The sequence below is a fragment of the Enhydra lutris genome, unplaced genomic scaffold (assembly GCF_002288905.1).
Source record: "Enhydra lutris kenyoni isolate GAN:26980312 unplaced genomic scaffold, ASM228890v2 scaffoldscaffold16, whole genome shotgun sequence".
In the NCBI taxonomy this organism is placed as follows: Eukaryota; Metazoa; Chordata; class Mammalia; order Carnivora; family Mustelidae; genus Enhydra; species Enhydra lutris.
The window spans coordinates 35,601,824-35,625,879 of NW_019154100.1; the positions used below are offsets into that span (position 1 = coordinate 35,601,824).

The 24,056-nt window shown below is 43.0% G+C and overlaps 1 protein-coding gene and 1 pseudogene across 2 annotated transcripts in view; one reads left to right on the top strand and one right to left on the bottom strand.

Moving 5' to 3' along the window:
• Positions 1 to 24,056, bottom strand: part of LOC111147268 (engulfment and cell motility 1) — a 524,081-nt gene that overhangs the window by 451,925 nt on the left and 48,100 nt on the right. The window lies entirely within an intron of this gene.
• LOC111147269 lies at positions 8,307 to 8,555 on the top strand (annotated as a pseudogene).

Genomic DNA, 24,056 nt, shown 5'->3' on the forward strand with positions numbered 1-24,056 from the left:
ATCAGACTTTATTAAAATAAAACTGTTGAGTGTTGTTATCTATTTACCTAGAAAGTCCTCTGACGTGAAACACCAGTTGCAAAAGAAGGAGACATTCCTCTACTAATAAATAACGGAAGTATCTCCAAACTTTCTTGTATATATTTGAAGGACGTCTCGACAAACTGCATGACGCAGAAGAACCTATGGTCTGCTGGAGAAGCAATCTTTTCTCTTCCAAAGAAGGAAGGAGCCTGTTTTCTAAGGAGGTAGAGTTAAAGAGCCTTCGCATTTGAAAAGCACAGAATAAATGCAGTCTCTTCCCGGTTCTCTTCATCACTGGCGTGTTTCTTATTCCTCCCCTGAATTTTCCCTCCCCTGAAATTCCCTTCTCTCAGCCACCCCTCTGCGTTTACTCATCACTCCCTGGGTGAGCTGATGGCTTGTCACATGATTTGTTAGCAACTCCAGAGGACGACGGGCTTGGTGGGGCGGAGGTTGATACAGAGAGAAATGAGAACGCAATGGAGATAAAGGTTCAGAAATACCTGCTTGCCATGTCCCCCTTACTAAAACTAATAAAAATAATTGTCAGAACGAAAACCCTGAAATGACTTCATTTGCTACAAATACTTGCTAGTGATTACCACTTAGTCATTATCTTGACCTTTTGCAGTGAGGATAGGATGAACACTGGCTCTGCTCAGTTTTTGGTTGTTGTTTTTTTTTTTTCTTTAAAGAATGAGCTTCTAGTTCTAAAACTCACTGATTTATTATAAATAATTTAGTCCTGTCCCCGCATTTTAAAAATAAGGAATCTAACAAGAACAGTGACTGAGACAACAGACACGGCATCGTGTGATTAAGGCTGTAATCTCTGAGCTCACGATCACTAATGACTCTGTCACTAAGCAGCAGGGTATCTCTGGGCAAATCCCGTAATCTTCAGTGTCTCCTCTGCTAAATGTGGGTGGTACTGCTCCCTCACAGGTTGGCTGTGATGATTACATGACGCCTAAAGCTTCCATGAGACACGGGCACATAATAAATGTTCAATATGCCATCACCGTTATGTCCCCAAATCACAAAGCCAGGAAGGTCCAAAATAGAATCTTCCAAAGATAACCTCTTTTTATCCACCCCTAACCTACACGTCTCATTTTTGAAATTATAGCCACTTAATAACACTTTTTATAACTTTCAGTCGAACTAATAAACTTTTCTGTCCTCCCCAGGGCTAACTGAAACATATGTAAGTAAATTCCAAACTAATCAAAATGAGGTAATTCAATAAATAATGGCCACTCTCCTTTCTGCCAATCCCTTCAGTCTAGTTTACATATTTAATGGGTGTTTTCAGCTGTGTTTCTAGATAAATCCCTCACTCGTCAAGGGATCTGGCAGTTGGCACCTCTCCCCAGCGCTCCTTTTTCGTAATTATCTTCCTTTTTTCCAACCTGGCATTGAGCAGAAGAGAGCGATAATCGCGAGACCTCATCTCCCCAGTCAGACAGGCTCTTGATGATGGCAAAAGTAGCCACAGCCAGTCCCGGTGGCTGAGGCCTATAAGAGGAACAGCCCCCTCTCTCCTTCTGACCTCACTCTGGGCGCTGAGTAGTCACCATGTGTCATGACATCGAAGGGAAAGATGGCCTGAAAGACCCTCACCCAGAATCCCACCACACTGTGGGCTTTGCAAGTCAGCACCTCACATCACAGCAAGAGAATCAGCTATAAAATGAAGATGATGCTGGGGCAGGGGAGGGGGGGTCTGTCCTGGGAAGGGCACACTTACCCCAAAGCCAAAAGCAAACAATCTAACTAAACCAATATGCAAAAGTAGTCGTTTAATACATTTAGACTTTTGTGGTAAATCCCTCTGTGGAGTATTACCTTTCATCTTTCCATTCCAAGACGTCTAAGGCTTATTTGTTCGAGATGCTATTTTAATTTAAGCAGTGCTTTTCTTTTAAACAACTCCACACGTTATCATAAACGCTTAATGGCTATGCAAACAATTTTCACTCGCTTTAAGCCAACACAACTACTGATAGAAGCTCAAAACGTAAACAGAATCAATTCATGATTCCCAGTTCTCTCCTTGCCTTGCTGCTTTAGGAGACCCACTGTGGAGTGCAACCAAGCCTCATGTTTAAGGCACTAACAAAACAAGAGCAACCAATCCAGGAGAAAATAAAACATTGTTACTTAATAGTTCTAAAAAACACAAGGTCATCATCAGGAGAAAATGTGCACTGCGTTGGATTTCCTGACACTTACTTTATGATTTTCATTTTAATTATATATGGGGTGTGAGCACCATGGGTGAAGTTCCCGAGGAGCTAATCTGGCCCTAGTCCGGTTTCACCCAGCTTTTCCCAAGAGCTCTAGTTTATTATACCCTGAGATCACATTTAAAATATTTAACACCACCACGGGGTCCACAATGACCAAGCATAAGGGACGCTGGCCATGACCAGTACACCAGTGAGTCCTGGCTGAAGTCCAGCACGTTGGACACCCAAGAAGCCCAGGAAGGCAAGAGGAGGTGGGGGCAGAAAATGTGATATTATGCAACCATTTGTGTCTGAGTGTATTTGTGTCTGAGTGAGAGTATCAGCAGCCGGCTCCCATTTCTTCATGTTGTCCAAGAACTTATTAATACATTTTTGGAAGTCTTGCAAAAAGCTGAGTATACTATATCTGAGGCATCCTTACCACTTGCCAGATAAAGGGAACATTAATCACTTTTTTTTTTTAAATCTAGAACTTCTACTAAGTAATTTTTGGTTCTTTGTTCCTGTCTCCCTCATTATCTCCTCTCCTTGGAAGCAAAGCAGTACGCAAAAGCACATACAATCACATCTTAACAGGTTACTCCTTTCTCAGCTAAAAACAAAAAAAAACAAAAAAAAAACAAAAAAACTCGTTAACTGAAAAAGAGAAGCCTTCCTGTATTGAGGAACCCATAAACAGATATCAAATGCTTCCTAGCCAAAGAGCTGATTCACGCAGCTCAAGAGGGAAGGGCTGAACCCCGTAGCAAAGGTTTAGGATTATACCTCTGATCAAAGCCCTGACCTCATGTTCACTGTTTTTTAAGCATTTTTCATTTATCCAAGATCAAAAAGTTGCAAGAAATCTGTGAACTTGTAATTCACAGCATCTCTTACTTACCCATTAGTTAAAAAATCTCTGTATCCACAGGATGTGGCGGGTCTTACAAGTTTCAAAAAAGGGAAACTACCAGACCAAGCCTCTGGCCTTTGGTAGACAAAGATAAAGCACTAGAAGCGGATCTTCGACTGCGGGTGAGTCGACACAGCGGCCTCTCACAGTCATGCAAATGAAGGGTGAACCGGTGCTTGGGAGGAGGAGGAGTAACCTTCCCTGACCTGAGCAGGGTTTCCCCCTTCCAACACTCCGTGATAGGCAGAGTGGATCAATGACGAGAAGGTGGACATATTTGCATAAGGATAGAGGACCTCTCCTCTACCCACGGAAAAAAGGGATCCAGAATCCCTCTCTTAGGACATTCGATTTAATTAGACCCTGACGGGCTGGGTTTGTCCTGACAGAAAAGGAAACCTGGAGTGTGAAGGGATTAATTCACAGTCCACCAAAGTGGTATTAAAGTTACTTTAAACTGAAAACATCAGAACAATCAGCAGCCACAGAAAGAAAATTATCTAAACTTAAGCAGACACTCCAGCAAATCCATCCTCCACTGACAAGGATGCTCCCCCCCCCCCCCCCCCCTTCTCTGACTTGAGGGAGAAGACTGACCCTTAGCACCAGGAAGTGTGAATTCAGCTGTTCATTAGCATCAAAAAGCCCAACAGAACTTTCCATACTTTCCCACTGAAGCTCTGAACATCTTTTTTATTAGTTGGTACCTAAAACTTTACTTCAGCAAGTTACCCAATATTGAGTACTTCTGTGAGCACAGGTAGATAAATACCTTCCTTTTTGCCTGTTAATCTATTGTCAGTCAAATGGCAGGACCCAGACCTTTTGAAGCTAAGTGGGGAGAGGAACGTTTCCCTCCCAACAGATCCCAAAGACAGGAGAAGTCAGAAGTCTAACCCAAGTTCAAAGCAAGGATCTGGAGAAAACTCCCACAAAACCAGTCATGCTGGCCTGGGGGTCCTGCACTGGAGGGCACTGAAGAGCCACATCCTTGGAAGGTCAATGTCAGAGTGCCCCTGGTGGCCTGTATAGGCACCTGGACCAGATACCAGGTGCGGCCCCCAGTTCTGTTTCTCCTGGGCAACCTGAAGCAGATCTAAAACCTGGACCAGGAAAACTGCTCCTTTGTGGATAGTGGCAGAACCGAAGAGATGGGGCATTAACTGGCTTCCAATTAATGTGTGCAAAAGAATGCTATGGAAAATGAAAGAATAGTAACCAGATTTGAATGCCAGTATGCACAAGCCCACAGAGAAAAACACAGGGGGAGAAAAAAAATTATTTTAAAAATTGCTATTGCCAGTAATAAAAGGGGGGGACTAAAGTTTACAAATGGTCTTTTATGTACACCTAACTTACACCTAATAAATTCTTCACTCTGCTCACCATGAAGTTTCTCCTTCAACATTGCTCTTTTTCAGAAAAGGGACCTCTATTCACACAACCTGAGAATCACTCCCCATAGCTCTTTTTTTCTCATTCCATACATTCATATTCATCATAGAGACCAACAGATCTGACCTCCTAAATAGGTCAGATAGTCTCTCCCCGTCTTCTTCCACCTCCACTTTCACCATCACTTCTGCTGGGACATCTGCAGTAGCTTCCTGACAGGTCGCTTGCATTCACTTGCTCCTCCCCCTCCACTCCCAATTTCATTCACTTCCTTCCTTAGGGTCTCTTGATGGATTTCCATTGCTCCTAAAATCCTGAACAGGACCTTATCTTGCCTCATTCTCTCCTTGTCCATTACTTTTAAGCCACTAAGGTCTTCCTACAAAGGGTCAGGCTCTATCCTACCTCATGTTCTACCTGGAAAGTAGGAGATCGTCCATAAATATTTGCTGAATACTACTGAAATTAGCTATTATAAGCTCCATACTACCTATAATAGGATGACTATATGACCCAGTTTGTTTGACAGTCCTTGCTTTGACCCAATGAACCAGAACACTCTTTGATAAATTCTCACTTTCATTCCGGGCTATATGAGGAGTCGGATACACGGTCACCCTACCTATAAGGAAGCTGGAATTCAGAGAGATCACATAAAGAGTTCTCTCTCCTTGGAGTAGTTATGCTCTCTAAAGTCAATGGGAACACTTAGCAAATGCTAATTTTTGCTCCTAGGGGAAATACAAGATTAGGTTCCTATGAGCCACTGGCCACATTTTTGTCAGCCAATCAATACATGATTTTGTTTTATGTGTATTTCTGTTAAAGACATCTTATTTAATATATATTGCTGATTCACTGGCATTGAACTCATGACAGGAGCACTGTAACATCTGCCTGACAAGCTTACCTAGCACACACATTTTCTTTTAAGCAGAGCACAACCTTTTGCACTCAGGAGACCTTAGTGGGCAACTGGACAGCTCGAAATTTTCAGTTTGCTGCACATCTGTAAATGACTGCAGAAGCACTGTAAGCACTGATGTAGAGTTATAAATAAATACAAGTACGTGAATTCACAAATATGAAATTCACAAATAGTGAGGGCTGGTGGAAGCTTATTTAAGGTTATACAGCTACTGTAGAGTAAGGAAGGACCCCCGAGAACATCCAATTTCATAATCTTTGTCCATTCATTAGATCAGTACTAACAAGAGAAGAAGTGCTCTTTCAAAAACAGTACCATTACTCTAGGTAAATTAGGTATAATGATTAAAATGCTTACATTTCCATTTTGTCAAAGTTCAGTAGATAATGCAGATGGAAAGAGGCAAAACTCTTCTTCATGAAGTGGACAAACATCTGTACAAAAGTACTCAGTAATCCACAACTCTGTACCACTGAAAATTTAAATGGCAGGAACTAGCTACTACTTCTTAATGACAATTCACAAGGGAACCCCAAGTTATTTATAATAATAGCAGGTGATTTCTCAATGCCACGTAGGCTCTGAGATTAACAAAAATAAGAATTTATGTGATTACAAACATTTTTAAGAGTCAAAGCTTGAACCATCTACAGACCAATGCCCAGGTAAATTTATACATAGAACATGAGAAAACAAGTAGTCTTGCCTCTTTCTAGACTACAGGGGTGGACAAAATCTTTGACAAGTTTCCAGCACTTGACCACTCTCACTATTCAGGAAGTCCCCTCTACAATGAATTTATCACTTCTTAGTAAATTTTTATGTCCTCTTTTAAAACACATTCAAAACAAGGAGACCAATCTGCAGGTTTATGAGCAGTATGAGTGAAATATTTTAAATTACACGTTAGCTTTCTATTCAATAATTTAAGACTATTTAAGGCTATTTATGAATCAAGCATAAGAAAAATACTTCCCACTGGTCCACTTTATTCTAACTGGCTCTCTTGGCATGTCAAGACTCATATTGCTCTGTTGATACAAGATGATGTTTGAAATGTTTTTAGCTAGTTGATAAAATATTAAAGGCAATCTCAGAAACACTTGCCTTACATCTTAAAAAAAAAAAAAAAGTCTTCTTCCTACCATTTAGAAAACACTAGTTTGGCGTGGGTGGGGGGTGAAATTCGGCAGAAAATAAACTAAACTCAACTTAGAGTTCATAATTGGAAATAAATTAAGATTTACTTAAAAAATTCCAATAGGAATATGAAATATACCCTTTGCCCAGATTCCCCCAATGCTAACATTTTACTCCAGTAGATTTATCTCTTTTTCTTGTAATATTTCTGAACAGTGAAGGAGTTCAGAGTATGCCACCCCCAATATGTGCTGCTCTAGCATAAGGATTATTGTGAGCTGAAGGCAATTTTTAAAATTTGTGAGCAGACACAGGATGAGCTTTCTGTCCTCTGCCAATCTGCCTGAAAAAAGAACATAAATTCCCCCATAAAGGTGTCCCCTGCTTCCCAAACCAGGAAGAAGACAATCTTATCATGTAAGGTGGGAATGCACCTGCACCACGGAAATGCACCTGCACAAACAGGCCTCACTAAATTAACACTCATCTTCCTGTAGTTGCCCCACATATTCACCTTCCCATAGGTGCTACTCTTGAAAGCCCAAAACCCTTTTTGTCTTTATCACTTCTCTGAAACTTATTGTTTTATTAAGAAGCTATATAAGCCGAAGTTCCAACCACCCCTTTGAGTTACACATCACTGAGTTTCTCCCATGTATATGCACGCTGCACTTGTTAATAGACTTCTGTTTTTCTCTCATTATTCCACCTTTTGTCAGTCTAATGTGCAGGGCCCAACCTGGAGAACCTGGAGGAATAGAGGAAATAAGCTTTTCCTCCTCCTGTACTATCTATGAGAAAGTTGCAAATGTGATGCTCTTTTTTCCTTAAATACTTCAATGTGTATTTCTGGAAATCAAGAACATTCACTTACATAATCACAGCACAATTATCAAAATCAGGAAGTTAAAATTGATACAATACTATTAAATAATCTACAGGCTTTATTCAAATTTCACTAACTGTCACAATGATTTCTTTATCATAAAAGAATAGAGTTTATTTCTCTGGTCCAGCTCCTAATCAAGGATCACTTAGTTCTTCAGTTCTTTTGTGTGTGTGTGTGTGTGTGTGTGTGTGTGTGTGTGTGTGTGTGACACTGACATTTTTGAAAAATAAGGTTAAATCTACAAAAGTTATTTTGTAGAATATCCCTTTACTTGGGTCTGTCTAATGTCTCTTTGCAGCGAGATGCTGGTAATGGATTTTTGACAGATATGTAACAGGAGTGGTGTCATACCTTATATCAAGAGGTAATGCAGTTGGTTTGTCCCATTGATGAGGGTATCAACTTTGAGTACTTGGTTATAATTCTATCTGCCCAGTGAGTTCATGAATTTTGACTTGTCATTTATGTTACAGGGCATCTGACACAAAAATTCTGAAATACTTCACAAATGAGTCTACTTACACAGTTTCAATGGCTTGTATTTTTTGTTATATTTTCAGAGTTTTTATTTGAGTTTTGATCTTTATTTTCTACCTATTTATTCCTTTTATTACCAAGTATAATGTTTCTACTACCTTCCATTTTTATCTTATAATGTGTTACAAGAAAAGTGTCTAATCAAAGATTATTTTAGGCAACACTTTAAATGATGTTGGTTTTGGCTGCCCAGGGAATGCAATGCTTCCTTTCTGTGCTCCTGGCAGTGGGAGCAGGTATGCCCTGGACATGCAGAAGGATGCTGGCAAATTCATGGACCTCCACATACCGCAAAAATACCCTGCCAGCAACCACATTATCATCGCCAAGGACCACATGTCCATCCAGATGAACATGGATGAGGCTGACAAGGGGACAGGCAGGTTCAAAAGCCAATTTAAAACCTGTATCTGTGGGGCCATTAGCAGGATGGGTGAGTCAGAGGACTCCATCCTCCAACTGGCCAAGACTGATGGAATGGTTTTGAAGAACTTCTGAGAGGATCACAGATGTGGAATATTTGTCATAAGTAATAATTCTCCCAATAAATAAATAAATAAAATGATGTCAGTTTTTGGTAAATTTCCAAATATATAGGTGGGGTGGGTTTTCAGGGGGTTCTTCTATATTTTACTTATGGTTTGTGCAGAATATGTTGCTTAGAGAATCCATGGAATGCCTATACCTATTTTGGTCACACAAACTGAAAACAAATGCACACAAATCATATGCCAATATACACACTGTCTCAGTACATTTGGGCTGTTGTAACAAAGAACCACGGACTGTCTGGCTTCTATAAGCAACAGAAATTTATTTCTCACAGTCTGAAAACTGGACGTCCAAGGTCATGCTGCCAGCATGGTTGGATTTCTAGTGAGACCCTCCTCCTGGTTGCAGACTGTCTACTTCTTCTTTTCATCAACACATGGCAGAAAGAAAAAAGTGAGCTAGCTCTCTGGACTCTTCTTCTAAGAGCACATACCCCATTCAAGAGGGCAGAGTCCTCCCACATAACCACCTCCCAAAGGCCCCAAACCTCATAATGCCATCACACTGGGGATTAACTTTCAACATATGAATTTTGGAGGGACACAACCATTTAGTCCATAACACACATTTAATTACTTATGTTCAAAGAGATTAATGAAATGATACAGATGCAAATAAAAAGCACCAGTCATTAGAAAAGATACAATATTTATAAACAAGAGTGATGAAAATAATTAGATTGCAGGAAAATGAAATTCATTTTTCAGAAAAACACTAAATTCTAGATCTACTCAAAAGCCTGCCTCAGAAATTTGACCCTGACAAACTACTTCTTTTACTGTAATCTGTAATAAAACTATCAAGGATTGAACATGCATAAAAAGACACGAACGCAAATGAACACAAAATTGTTTGAACTTGCGGTCTTGTTGAAATAACACTGCAGATATCATACTGAAAAATATACAGAATTATTTGAAGGGTAAAAAGTACATATTCTATACTTTGTTTTGAAGTTCTAAATATAGCCAACACTGCCGAGGAACTGGTTTAATATTTTTCCAGCAGCAAACGTGTAAGCTTCCTTGGACAGTGCCTGGAAATCTACCTCTTAGCTGTCCTCACTGGGACTCAGGCATCCTTGGCCCACCACAGTCAATTCTCCAGGATAATCCATTTAAGACATAGATCAGATCATGTCACTGCCGTGCCCAAAACCTTGCATCACATCACACTTAAAAAACATTCCAAGCCATATTTATATCCTGTCGGCCTCTACATTCGCCTCCACCATATCTCTGCACTTCTTTTCCTGCCACCCTCCAGTCCAGCTATACTGGCCCTCTGTTCTCCAGCACACCAAGCACAGGGCTGCTCCTCTGCCTGGAACATCCCCCCCACCACCCCCACCACCACCAAATTCCCCTGTGGCTTGTTCCCTGTCTTTACTCGGGTTCTAATGTTGCCTCCTTGGGGAAGCCTGCCTTGATCCCTAAGCACAACAGTGCCCTGTCCTTCCCCCATACATTCTTTTCTTACTGGTGCTCCTCAAAATCTGACATTATTTCAGATATCTGTTTGCTTATTTATGTTCTGGATTCTTCCCTAGGAAAGAAGCTTCAGGTGAGCATGAGTGTTTGGCTCTCCACCATATTCCATCTAGAAGACAGCCCAGCACTACTAAATATGTGTTGAATGAAGCACTGAAGGAGGGCTTAGGCTTTCACGTGACAAAATGCACGCACAGATACACACATATGTAGAGAATATGGAGGGTGGCAACTCTGTCCTTGCGTCAGAATGGCCTGGAGAGCTTGAAATTGCACACACCAGGTCCAGCCCCTGGAGATGTGGATTCGGCAGGCATGACCAGGCTAAATTCTGATTCAGAGCCAGAAGCCAGGAGTCTCTTACAAGAGGCTGAGCTACCTATTAACTGAAGATTGAGGCTCCTCCTCTTCTGGAGGGTTCCGGGGCAGTGTTTCAGATGCGGTGCTTTAGCTGCCCACTCTTGGCTACGAATGACCACCTAGAAAAGCCGTGCCTGCAGCCCACGATGGGATGAGCCACAGTGACCTCATCCTCGGCCTGGAGCCCACTTCCTTAAGGAATAAACATACTCTCTTAACCAATGTTTTTTATTTGTTGACAAGAGGGCATCGCACCGAGAACACAGGTTTCCGTTGTTTTGGAAGCCAACTGAGTGTGCAGGAGGTTGGGGAGGGAGGGAGGAATAAGAAAGAGTAATCAAGGGATAGGTTTGGATGAAGGGCAACAGGTTGCAGGGACAGACTGTTCTTGCCCTGGGAGACTCACTGAGAAGAGGATCACAGGGTGTCCTGATTGGTTTACCAACAGTCTTTAATGCTTATCTCCCAGACCCTGGACTCAGAGCATCTCACTGAACCCTCTCATTTATTTACCGACTAAATGTCCATGTTTCCCAGAATCCCTATGTTGAAACCTAATTCCCAGTGTGATGGTATTTGGAGATAGGGGTCTTTGGGGGGTGATCAGGTCATGAGGGTGGAACCCACATCAATGGGATTAGTGCCCTTATAAAAGAGACCCCAGACAGCTCCCTTGGCCCCTCCACCATGTGAGGACACAGCAAGAAGAGGAACCAGGAAATGGGCTCTCATCAGACACCAAATGTGCAGACACCTTGATCTTAAGACTTCCCAGGCTCCAGACTGTGAGAAATAAGTCTGTGTTGTTTAAAAGCCACCCAATCTATCATATTCTGTTATAGCAGCCTGAGCTAAGACACCCCAACAGCAGTCTAGTGAGGTGCTACCTACACAGACTGTGTAGCAACCTACACAGACTACTGGGTAGTCATTATAATCCTTACTATATAAATGAGTAAGCCACAGTATAGAGCCACTAGGTAAGGGGAAGAGCCAGGGTTCAAACCCAGCTCTTTGGCTTCAACGAGGGATCCACCACCTCCTGCTGAATTGTGGCTGGTGCTTCTATCTCCCAGGCTCCCACCCCCCAACATACACTTAGCCAGCGTAGCCCTTGCTTCCTTCAACAATTCCTGACCCTGCATGTGCATTAGAATCACCTAGAGAACTTTCAGAGGAAATACTTGAGTCCTACTCCCAGAGATTCTAATTAATTAGGTAATGCCTAGGCATTAGTACTTTTTTAAGCTTCCTAGATAATTCCTTTGTACAACTAGAGTTAGAAACCACTGTTCCAGGTCAATGAGAAGAAAGGCCAGGCCTCAGTGGAAGTACCACAAACAGCATATACAACAAAGGAAACCCCAATTCAGAAGAAATCAGTGAGTAGCTTGGCTAAGAAGCTTCTAGAGCTCGGGATATGGTTCTAGCCCATCCTGAAAAGAAGCCTGAGGTATTGAGCTCAAGTCTAGAATGGCAAAGACTGTTAGGGCTACCACAACAAAGCACCACAAACGGAGTGACTTAACCAACAAAAATATGTTGCCTCACAGTTCTGGGGCTAGAAGTCTGAGATTAAGGTATGGGCCAAGCAATACTCCCTCTGAAGGTGCTCAGGAAAGACCTATCCCAGGGGTGCCTCCGAGTTTCCAGTAGTTCCTTGACTTGTGACCACATAACTCCAGCTTCCCATGGCACTGTCCTACAGTGTGCATGTGTCTATGTCCAAATCCTCCCTTCATTAAGGGCCCCAGTCATAATGGATTAGGGCTTACCCTCCTCAGTATAACCTCATCTTAACTAATCACATCTATAAGGACCTTATTGAAAAATAATGTCACATTCTGAGGTACTGGGGGCAAGGGGAAGACTCCAGCCTATGTCTTCTGGGAGGGACACAATTAAACCCATAACAGGCAGGTAGAGCCAAACGTTGAGGCAGCGTGCCCCAAGGACACACTGAGGAACATATTCCTGAGCCAGATGCCCACTTCACTCACTGTCCTGACAATTTACAACATGCGTGTATACACGTTCAAGGCCCAGAAAAGTCCTTCAGTAAAGCAATCTGTTGGCTCTGTTTATCCAAATCTATTTGACCATAAAACCGTTTCCACCTCGCACCTGTTTAGGAAACCCCACAACCGTCTATGTATGGAGGAACCATGGTGAATTCAAACCTCATATGAGCATGAGAGTACCCAGCACCCAGGAGCAGACCATCTGATATGGAGGCCGCGGGGCTTTCCTTGAGAAAACACCCGCAGAAACTAGAAACAAAAGGTGAATGATCATGAACTGCCTTTTTTTTACAGTAGAGTAGTAAGCAATCCTAAGTCTTATGCCACCTTCTCTGTGGCCGACTTTTTATAATACGCTAATTCATCTCACAGAGTGCCATTTCAGCCCTCTGGGGAGTTGAGCTTGGGGTACAGGAATAGTATAATTTCGGGTAGGACATGTTGTAGCCAGAGGAACCAAATGCCATCCTGTCCTCATCGATATTGAGCGGCTTCCTGGAACTACATGAAAGCTGGAGAAAGTTACTCGGGCCTTCTTTACCTCCCTCTCCCATCAGGAATCCACTCCGAACATGACACGGTACCTCCGCTACAGAGACCACAGAAAATACAGCTGCCACCTGCTCAACACAAAATACATCCCAGATTGGGACAAAAACTTTGGGAAAAGCTGACTTGAAGGCACACACAAGATAATCTAACACACAGTGTGGCTTCTAAAAATGAAACCATGTAATTTACATATTTTTGAGGCAAGATTTTGCTCAAACACTTCCTTGAACATAGGGAACCATGGGCCATTTCAAAACTGAAAGGCTTGTGTTTTTCAGGTTTTCACTTTGGAGCAAACTAGACTTTCTAAACTTTTAATTCAAGAAAGAAATTACAATGCACACCAAAGCAGTACTTTCCCTAGCAGCAAATTAGAGAGGGCTAATTTGTGGGCACAGCCATGCCCTGTTATCTGTACCTTGTCACTTTAATTTAGCATACCCAAAACCTCGTCATTCCTTTCATTTTTTTACTTCTCCACATAGAATTTTAGCCTTCACGCTGGGTTTCAAAGAGTCCAAAATAAAACCAACCCACATTAAGCAAAACAGCCACATAAGGCCTTTCCTTTATGTGTGGAGAAAAAGACTTTCAAAGTTCAGAAGAAGGATTTTTTTTTTAAAGCACTAAGTAGTCTTGGTAATGTTTTTAAAGATCTATTTTAAAACATTGAGTTTTTTTTCCCTCCATTGTGCTGACGTGCATGTGGACAGACATGTGGATTTCCTCTAACAGAAGCAACAAAGTTGTTACTTGAAACCTGTACATTTCAATCCCTTGCTAAAACATCTCCCCTGTACAAGAGTCTGGAAGAGCCACAAACTGTCAAACTAGGAGACATACTTTCCATCCTCCTGCCCTGTGGAGCTTTAACAGGCAAGGATGACAGCATGAGCTCAGGGGACATGCTGGTCTCCAGATCCTCAATATCCTGCTCTTAACAATAGCGAATCCAGCCATCCTTCGAGCATAGGAAACAGACTGTCGAAAAGTGGCAGAACCGAATGCTACCTCGTTCACCTACGGGCGGGCATAAAGCATGAAATACAAGTGTCCCCCAAAATCCTTTATTAATGCTCTGGCACCTGCTACCCTCATCAGGGAGAACCATTCTCTGAAACAAAAAATAATTATTGTAAACAGAAATACGTGTCTTCCACAACCTCGTAGGTGTCACTCGGCTTCCACAATCTCCTGGCTGTCCCCATCCCACCTGACTCTCCATCCTTTTGAAATGCACAGCAGATTCCCCAGCACTCTCACCTGGCAAGGAGCAGAAAGTGTTAAATATGCATCACCTGTGCTCTCATTCTGTAAATCATTTGGTTAGAAATACTAGTCACTGGGGATGGCTGTGTATCGGCCATCACAGTGGCAAGTTGTAAAAATGCACCACAGACAGGGAAATGCAGACTCTTTGGAAACTCAAGTGGTAACTGGAATTCAGAGCTAGGGCCCTGCCATAAATCTGTACTTTGCAGCTGTCATTGGGAGTAGAAGTCTGCCTCTTGATGGAGCAGAGACCCGAAGCCCATTCCAGGGAGCGCTTCCTTACACAGCTGTCAGCCTCACCACTTGCAAGAGGAGGGATCAGTTTCACATCCAGCCCATGCCCCCCTCGCTGAGGGGAATGCCTGGCAGAGCTGGGAAAGGCAGAACTCTTTCCAGCACATAGGAAATCTGACTGACAGAGGCACAGCTTAGGAGGGTACCCCAAGGATCACATTTCTTGATACAGCCTGCCTTTATTATTATTCTCTGACTCCTAGATACAAGGAGGCCCAGGGACAGAATGAAAGTGAAAGTTATAGGTCCCTCAGCCGACCTCAGGGCCTACCTGCTTTGAATAGCATGTTTCAGGTGATTCTATTTCTAATCCTTTCTCTGGGCCACAGAGTTTGATACTCATCGCAGCCCCTGACCCGGTTTAAAAAAAAAAAAAATCAAACAGATGGTAAAAACTAGTGCCAGAATTCATGCGGGGCTTTCAGTTTTGCTTTGTTTGCAAATGGAAACCAAGTCAGCTCCTAGAGCCTTGCAGACACTCACCACCTTGCCCCCCAGTCTCTTGTGTCTGCCCACCAGGTGCTCTGCACACCTGGTGACCCGGTGGTCACATGAGAGGACACTGTGTTTGCAGACATCCCCCACAGATCACAGATGGCCATGCCAGGGCTCAGCAGCCAACCTGGTGACTGTATAGATGCTGCTTCCCCACCCCCAACTGAACCTGGGGTTCAATTTCCCATGGTATGGAAACGCCAAAGCAGGCATGTTCTAGTTATCATTTCTTTTTTTTTTTTTTACATTTTATTTATTTATTTGACAGACAGAGAGAGATCACAAGTAGGCAGAGAGCCAGGCAGAGGGGGAGGAGGGAAGCAGGCTCCCTGCTGAGCAGAGAGCCCGACTTGGGGCTCTATCCCAGGACCCTGAGATCATGAACTGAGCTGAAGGCAGAGGCTTAACCCACTGAGACACCCAGGTGCGCCTGATTATCATTTCTAAAGGCATTTGTGTGAAGGCCTTATCATGGCATGGGAAGAGGAGAAAACAAAATATAAAATTACACTACACTGAAGACCCTTACCTTGGATGAGTGTAAGCCAATCCATATATGTATATGCTCTTTCTCAGCAAAAATCACAACTGCCTTCTAACCGTCCTTTGAAGAAGAACCCGGGATGCACGCCTGAAAGCACCCAGCCCTTCATCACTCACAGAAGGACCCAGACTCTTTTTGGCTGGTCCCTCCCTGACGAGCTGTACAGAACCTCTGCTTCTTTCTGTGGGCTCACGTGTATTCCAGATTTCAGGCAGCTCTTCAAAAACCAGCTCTGGCACTCAACAGACTCAATCAAGGCTGGGCAACCTCAGGCAACACCCACCCGGAGACAAGTGGCTTTTACATACGGAGCCGTTTGGAACCTTAAGTTCCAGAGCTAAGTACCCAGGGGTCTTAGAGTGCCCTGGCAGAGATGTGAGCACCTGTGCGAGAAGGAAGGGGGGATAGGAGGCCGGGGTGTCTCACACCTCAGCTGCAGAAAGAGAGCTCTCGTCACCACACACACACAACAGTCAGCCCCACACGGACTGTGCTCCGAAATCTGAATAACTCTGGTTCACAGTGGAGGGGCACAGTGCTCTCAAAAAGGAAAAGTATCTATTTTGGCCAAATTTCCAAAAGTCTGCAACCTAGGGAAATTAAGGAACTCTAAAGATAACAAGATATTCCAAGAAGCTAAGCCTTTCTTTCTTTTTTTTTTTTAAGTCTTTCCTTCCTTTTACATGGCTCTAGACTTTAAAAAAAAAAAAAAAACAAATAGCAAAAGGGAAGTTGCTATTCTAGAGTACAGCGTCTCTCTAGCCCAAGTTCCCACGTGGCTAGTCGTGGCAAGGGGAGACCTCTAAGGCACTTGAATAAAGCAGCCTATGCCTCTGAGAGTGAACATATCGAACCAACCCAAGAGTCAACACAGAATCCTAGAGAGGCAATGGCATTTGAGAGTCCACAACCCGGCTGAGGCTATTACCATATCTAAAGCAAGAACCCATCAGCCAGATGCAGAGAGGTGGCCGACCATGAAAGCAGACAAAAATTGGAGTCTGGGAAGCCACCCAGCTCTACCCTAGGGAGTACAAGCCCCGCCACAGATTCGCGCCTCCACGTCCCATTGCCAAGTGTGAGGCTCCGGTGCAGGATGGAGGAATCAGGCTCCCCTCGCAGGATGCCTCCAGACCCCAATCGCACTGGCCAGCTCTCCTCATTGTGATTCCTTGCTCATCACCCACTGTCCGGGTTACCACCAGGCTTCCCTTGAAGTCCGCTATACAAAGGAAATCTCCCCATCAAAGAGGGCCGGTGGCCTCGGTTACATTTCTCACAGTAAGTCACCATCAAATTGGCATCTTGCTCCCCAGTCGCTAGAAACCTGCCAATGGCGCTTACCACTGGGAGGCAGCTCTGCTCTCCTGGAGGTGACAGGCTGTCTTTTGAGCCTGTTTTCAGGTAAGGTGACCTGCTGAGGGCTGGCTGTCGGGGAGACGATGACACAGGATGCACACTGGCTCTCAGCCATGCCCCTCAACTTCATCACGGCTTCACTTCCAGTTCGGCTCAAGGAAAACCAAGCCCTTCTTCTGCACAGTTCCATCACCATAAATACACCAAGAGTCCAATCTCATGAGGTCAACCTGTCCCTGGGAACAAGTCCAAGTTTGTCTATTGACTTTTTTTTCTTTAAAAAATGTCTTATTGGGGGACGCCTGGGTGGCTCACTCAGTTGAGTGTCCAACTCTTGATTTCGGCTCAGGTCATGATCTCAAGGTGGTGAGATCCAGCCCGGTCTCGGGCTCCTTGTTCAGTGGCAAGTCTGAGTCTCCCTCTGCCCCTCCCCCTCCACACCTGCGTGTGCCCGCTCTCTCAAATAAATAACTTTTTTTTTAAAGATTTTATTTATTTATTTGACAGACAGAGATCACAAGTAGACAGAGAGGCAGGCAGAGAGAGGAGGGGAAGCAGGCTTCCTGCTAAGCAGAGAGCCCGGAAGTGGGGCTCGATCCCAGAACCCTGGGATCATGACCTGAGCCGAAGGAAGAGGCTTTAACTCACTGAGCTACCCAGGTACCCCCTAAATAAATTTTTAAAAATTTATTTTGCAGTGATCTCAAATTTACAAAAAAAAAAAAAAAATTGCAACTATATAATACCCTTCTTTCTCTCTTTAGCATTTGAAAGTAACTCGCCAACCCCAAGCTCAACACTCCCTGATGCTTCCCTGATGCTTTGGTGTGTATTTCCTACAGCTATAACCCTTCTCCACAGCCACAACACAAACATCAACATCAGGAAATTAACATGTAATACATGTTACATTTGCTCCTTGGACCACAAGGATGTACCCAAAAATGTACTTTATAGCAAAAGGATCAGGTTCAGAATCACCAGGTACTTTTAAGTTGTTACGTCTCTTTGGTCTCCTTCACCCTAAAATACCTCCCTAGGTCTTCCCTTGATTTTTCTGACCTTGGCAGTTTCTGAAATTACAGGCTGTTTATTTTGTATGAAGTCCTTCAGTTTGGCTTTGCCTGATGCTTCCTGTGATTAGAGTCAGGTTATGAGTTTTTGGCAGGAAAATCACGGAAAAGTGAAGCTGCATCCTTTTCCTTGCATGTTACCAGTTGGTACCTGATTTTGATTTGTCCCATTGCTGGTCATGTTTATTTTTTCCCCCCAACTTGGGTTTGGTTTTTTGGTTTTTGTTTTTTGGGTTTTTTTGGTGGGTTTTGTTGTTGTTGTTTGTTTTTGGTTTGTTTGTGGGTTTTTTGGTGGTGGTGGTCAAATCCCACATGTCCGTGAAGACTGCCTGCCCACCCCAAAGTCAGGCTGACCTAGGGAGGGCTTAACCCTCTCTGCTCCAGTGTACCTGCCTCCTCCTTGGAGGGCACTGTAGTGACAATAATGACAGCTGATTTATACAGATGCATTTATATAAAGAGATGGGATAAAGAAGAAAAAAAAAAGAAGAAGGGATGACATGGCTTTTGTGGCTGAACAACAGAATATCTTAGATCCTTCTCACGCAAATTCTCCAGAGCAAAATGGAGGTTAGTTGCATTAAGTTTTTTCATGCAAGAAAGGCTCCATTTCACCTATTTGTTCATTCAAGCCACAGACATTTCTGGGGAGCCTCTCCCTGTTAAGCACAGGGACACCCAGCCCCTAGGGGACAGACAGCATGGTCTCTTACAGCAATGTTACAAAGAAACAGCTACAGCGCAGTGGTGAGAAGGAGATGCTTGACCCAGGCCAGGCTGAGAGGGAAGCTGTCCAACACAGGAATGGCTGGCTCAGCAAGGTCTGCACGTTCCGCCTGAAAGCCAGTATAAGCAGATGGCAGATCAGACTGGTACAAAGGTGAACTCCAGGAGAGGGGAGACTGGAGAACAAGGGGGACGGGGACTGGGCCAGAAAGGCTTTGGATGCTCAGCAAGTCCGTAAGCCCTGGGAAACCACTGAAGGGTTTCAAGCCAACTGGCAAGATCATATGGGTATTTTTACAACATTGAGAGGAACCCATTTACGGAGAGGAAGAAGCAGGGAACAGAGGGAAGGACATATGTTAGGAGACCACTGAAGTCATCTTCAGACCAGAGGCCAAGGAGGGTTCATCCGGGGCAGGAATGATGCAGAGGAAACAGGGGCAGATTCTTTAGAAGCACAGAATGCAATATCCACAGGATTTTGCAGGCATGTGAGAAGTGGAGGAGAGAAAAGAATTAGGAGTGCCCAGAGGGCTTCTGGATTAAATGGTTGGGAGTGGGGATACTTGTAATCAGGATCCAGAATGTAACAACAGTAGGTGTTGCTGATTCAGCACTTCCAAGCACAAAACCAATTTCCCAACCTCTAATCTGGAATCCCAGGGAAGTTACACTCAAGCCAGTCGGTAGAGTATTTCAAGGACAGAGTTTGCTGCTAAAGATGGATAGCAGGCATGCAGTTACAGCCCTAGCACGTTAATTATATTTGAGCTCCTAATGTTACCTGTTGCAGTGACTTCTGTGGGCATAGCTGGGAGTGGTTTTACAGGAAGAAAGAGAGAGAGGTTTTAATACTCGTTCATCCCTGCTTCTCTGGCTACCACATACCACTTATATCTCCCTAATCCCTCCCAGTGATTTTGGACTTGAAGTAGCATATTGTTGACTTAATTTCATAGCACGCCCTTCATGTACTTATTTTTAAGTAAAGTGAATTATAACCAATTTTTTTTGAGAACTTTAGGAGATCCTTGAGAAAAAGTGAAAACACCCCATGGTGTTAAAAAGCTAAGCTTTGGAACGGTACGCTTCCATAGTGAAAGATGAAAACCCCATGTCTGCCAAGGGCCTAGAAGCAACCACAGTTCTCCTCTCCCAACATTTTGATTTTTGTTGTTGTTGTTGTTGTTAGTGTAAAGCAAGCTACTTATTGTTTGCAACCCTTCTCTCTGTATATCAAAGAAGTAAATATTCAAGTCTGAGGTAGGACATGGGGACTTTCCAAGTACAGTCCATCCAATTCTACAATTGCACAGACATTCTGCACATTTTCATTTTGACCCATGGAGGAAAAAACACAACAGTCTCATAGTTGTTTTGTAAGTGATCTCAAACTTTTTCCTTCACCTATTTCTTCCTTCTATTTATCCATATTCTTTTGTGCACTCAATCGGGTCACACTTGTGTCATTGCTCTTCTCGCTGAGAAGCCCATGACTCCTCAGAGTAACATGCTGAAGTTGATCTTGATTCACACAGACCTGGGCTCCCTTGGTGTCTCCACATTATCCTCACCTGAATGCTCTTGAGCCTGTTTCTTCCTAAGTACAGTTAGAGACAATGGTAAGCTCACCTAAGATTTATGTGAAGATTAAACTAAGTTCCATTATGCATATGACAAGGATTTTCTCCTTGAGCAAATTTTAGTCAGGCTCCTGAGTCCTCTGCTCAACTAAGCCCAACTATGACCTTCCACCTCTGTTCCTGTGGAGTCCAATTTTAGCAAGAGTCCTGCTAAATCAGCTTAAGAGATGCTTAAGTATCTGATGAATCAGCTTAAAGTATCTGATGAAATTCTTCATCTTCCCTTATCCTCCAGGTGATAGGTGATCACCCTGGTCTGCCTTCAGCAAGAATCCTGTTGAGTTGGTTTCACAAGAATTCCCTGTTCTTGATGTTTCCTCTTAGTAATTTTCCATCCACTGACCCCCTCCCTGATGCATGGCTATAAATCTCCACTTTCCTTTGTTGCATTCGGAATTGAGCCCAGTCCTCTTCTTCCCCTATTGCAATAGTTCCTGTAACATCAGGTTTACTGTTTTAACTAATGCCCAGCCGTCTGTCTTTTTGACAGAGGTGAAAGCCTCATACATTGTTCCTAGTGTAAAGCAATTTTAAAAACATTAAAAACACGACCTTCATGCAAATATAAGGTGAATACATATTAAAGATGTATTTAATTCAGTGAGAAAACCAATGGGATAGAAAAGTTGTTTCAGGGGATTATAGGAGAAAAGACATATTTATATATAGTCATTGAAAGGACAGCTGAAATAAAATTGTTGAAGTAGATACAAAACTGGGTAATGCCTTGCACGGTAGCAAAATTATATCTTGGGGGATTATTCTACTAAAGGACAAGAATCATTTGCATTACACCATTTCCTATAGGTATTCATCTACCCTTACCTACTTGTAAAATACCTTAACCAACAGTAGATAGTAGGGGTGCCTGAGTGGTCAGTCAGTTAAGCATCTGACTTCTGCTTATATCATGATCTCATGATTTCAGGGTCCTGGGATCAAGCCCCATGTGGGGCTCTGCACTCAGTGGGGGGTCTACTACTCTCTCCCTCTGCCCTTCCCCCTGCTCCTGCTCTATCTCTTTCTCAAATAAATAAATCTTAAAAAGAAATAAAATTAATAAAATCTTAAAAAGAAAAAAACCAGTAAAGAGTAAATCAAAGCAAAGCAAAGAAAGACAATACAGCTAGAGAATTAGATAATCCTTGGGTGGTCCCAATAATCTGGGATGATTTTGAAGGGACACACAGTCATCCTTTTGTCTATTTGCCTATTTTCAAGTTTTAAGTAGAATTATTTTTTTCTTTATGCTAGAATATCATTGGTGTCCAACAAATATTGGCCAGAATTATTTGATAATGCTATATACAAAAAAAAAAGAGGAAAACTCATAGCATCAAATGCTGTCACTGAACAAGAAAAAGGAAGAAATAAAAAATGACTGCATCATATTATGAAGATTATTAACCCAAATTTGAGAGCTGAACCCTAAGAAAGACAGAATAGTACAGACCGAGGAGAGGAATTTTCATTAGAAAGAAACTGGCTGGATATATAAAAATTCAGCACAGTCTCAAATTCTAATGAATAAGATAGAATAGCTGTAAAATATATAATAAGTTGAATTTTAGTCTACTTACATATTAGGACAAGAAATAAAGTAAGACCCAACAGAAATTCCAAATACTTTTTTATGTCCTCTCACAGTATACACTTTAATTTCATTTCTTAACTTTTTTATCCCTTTGAATAGCAATGCTTAAAATACGTCATACTCAAGACAGGAAGGGTTAGGCATCAAAGGTTGAGAAAACTGAAAGAAAGTGCAAGGTCACCTTTGAATCAATGTAAGGAACATGTAGGGTAAAAATAATGGCTATCAAAGGCATCTGTACGCCAGTCCCATTCGGTAGCATACACATACCAGCAGGGTTAAGGACAGCATGTTTGTGAAGACAGGGTTGGAATCCCTCGGGTGGATTTACCAGTTATTTCTCTTTAGGCAGCCCACATAACCTCTCGAAGCCTCAACTTTCTCATCAAGGTGACCAGTAACACACATTTCACTGGCACTTTTGTGAGCATTAAATGTACACACCCATACAGAGTTTATCACAGTCCCTGAGGCACAACAGATACTAGTAAATATGTCCTACTTTTTTCTGCTCCCAGGATCACCTTTCTAAAAGATGTGTAAATACATGAAAAGCAAGAAAGGGCTTTTGAACTGTATTCTCAGTCACCTAGAAAGGAAGGAGGTCAGTATCTGTTTCATTTTTCTTTTCCCTTCCTACCTCCGGCACTTTAAAGTTTCTTTCACAGGAAAACCCAATGACATATTCATTTAAATGTAAGTATTTAATTAATCATCAAATGTTCTTTCTTCTGAAGCTCTTTTCTGTTTAATTAAAAAAAAAACAGTATAAGGAAACTCAGGTAGGGAATCCAAAAGGGACTGACTTCACCAACATTGTTTATCTCCCTTTGTTTCCATTATTTTATTTCCCTCCTAACATAGGATTCCTGGACACTTGAAACAAACAAACAAAAAAGAACTTTTCTAAGCAAGGAAACCAAAGGGCAAAATTTTCCTCCCCCAGGGAATGACAAAGAAAGGCAAGGGACGAGAAGATAGGGCAGACTCTTGTGTACTGCTACTGCTATCGCCTGCCTTCCTCCACAAATCCCACTCAGAAACCAGAAATAAAAGATGACCTTCACTTTGGCACTGTGGTGCTATTTCTCCTACACTCAGTCCCCTGATAGACTTATTAAACAGTTCTGTGCCCAGTGTGTAAGTCCCTCCCTCACTACTTCCCAGGGCCTCCATCCCCAATCCCAGAGGCACAGAAAACCGGGCTCTTCCCAGCTCCTTTCTGGGAACCACCACTCACGGCTTCAGACTAACCTCCCAAAAGGATCATTCCTGCCTTGCTGGCATGTTCCAACCCAGAAGTGACTTTCCTTTTCAGATGTACTGAGCTACCAGACAAAGCCAGTCTGGACCCAGCTTCATTCATGCTGAAGTTTCACGGGGCAAGGAGCAGACTCCTCAGAGGTGCCCTCAAAAGCAACCACCCAGCATCTGCCCCTGTGAGCCTCCAGTCTAGATACAATGTTGTGCCACTTGATGGGACAAAGATCCTCAGTCTCCAACGGTTTCTGCCCTCCCATCTGGAGCCCACCTCAATCCAAGGGGCACATACATCCATTCCAGGTTCTGGTTCCTCCTTGATCTGTCTTGCTGGTTGTCATTAGCCTACCTAGGCCCTGCCAGGACAAGACTATGAGGGCTGGAATCAAGCCCTTTATTCAACTCATTCAATAAACTTCTTTGGGGAAAGGAGAGCAGGAAGGGAATGATTCTCTCCCAGGACTTGGGGAAGGGGGAGTATCAAGCAATTTTGTTGCATGTCAACTTCAATTTTAATGTAAAGACTTTCAGCCAGTGAGTCCTCACTGGAGGGACCACTGATCTGTTATGAACCCACTCCCAGAAGGCCCTGTGAGGAGTTAGGCCACACTCGTACACCATGCCCTCCATGTCAGCCCCAATGCCAGCCCTGTGCAGGCAAAGAGGGGGGCCCCAAGGACTGTGACGATGAGCCACTGTGAAAGTGTGTGGGAAAGGAGGAAAGGGTGTTTTTAATCTTCTTCTTCCAGTAAACAAACATTCAC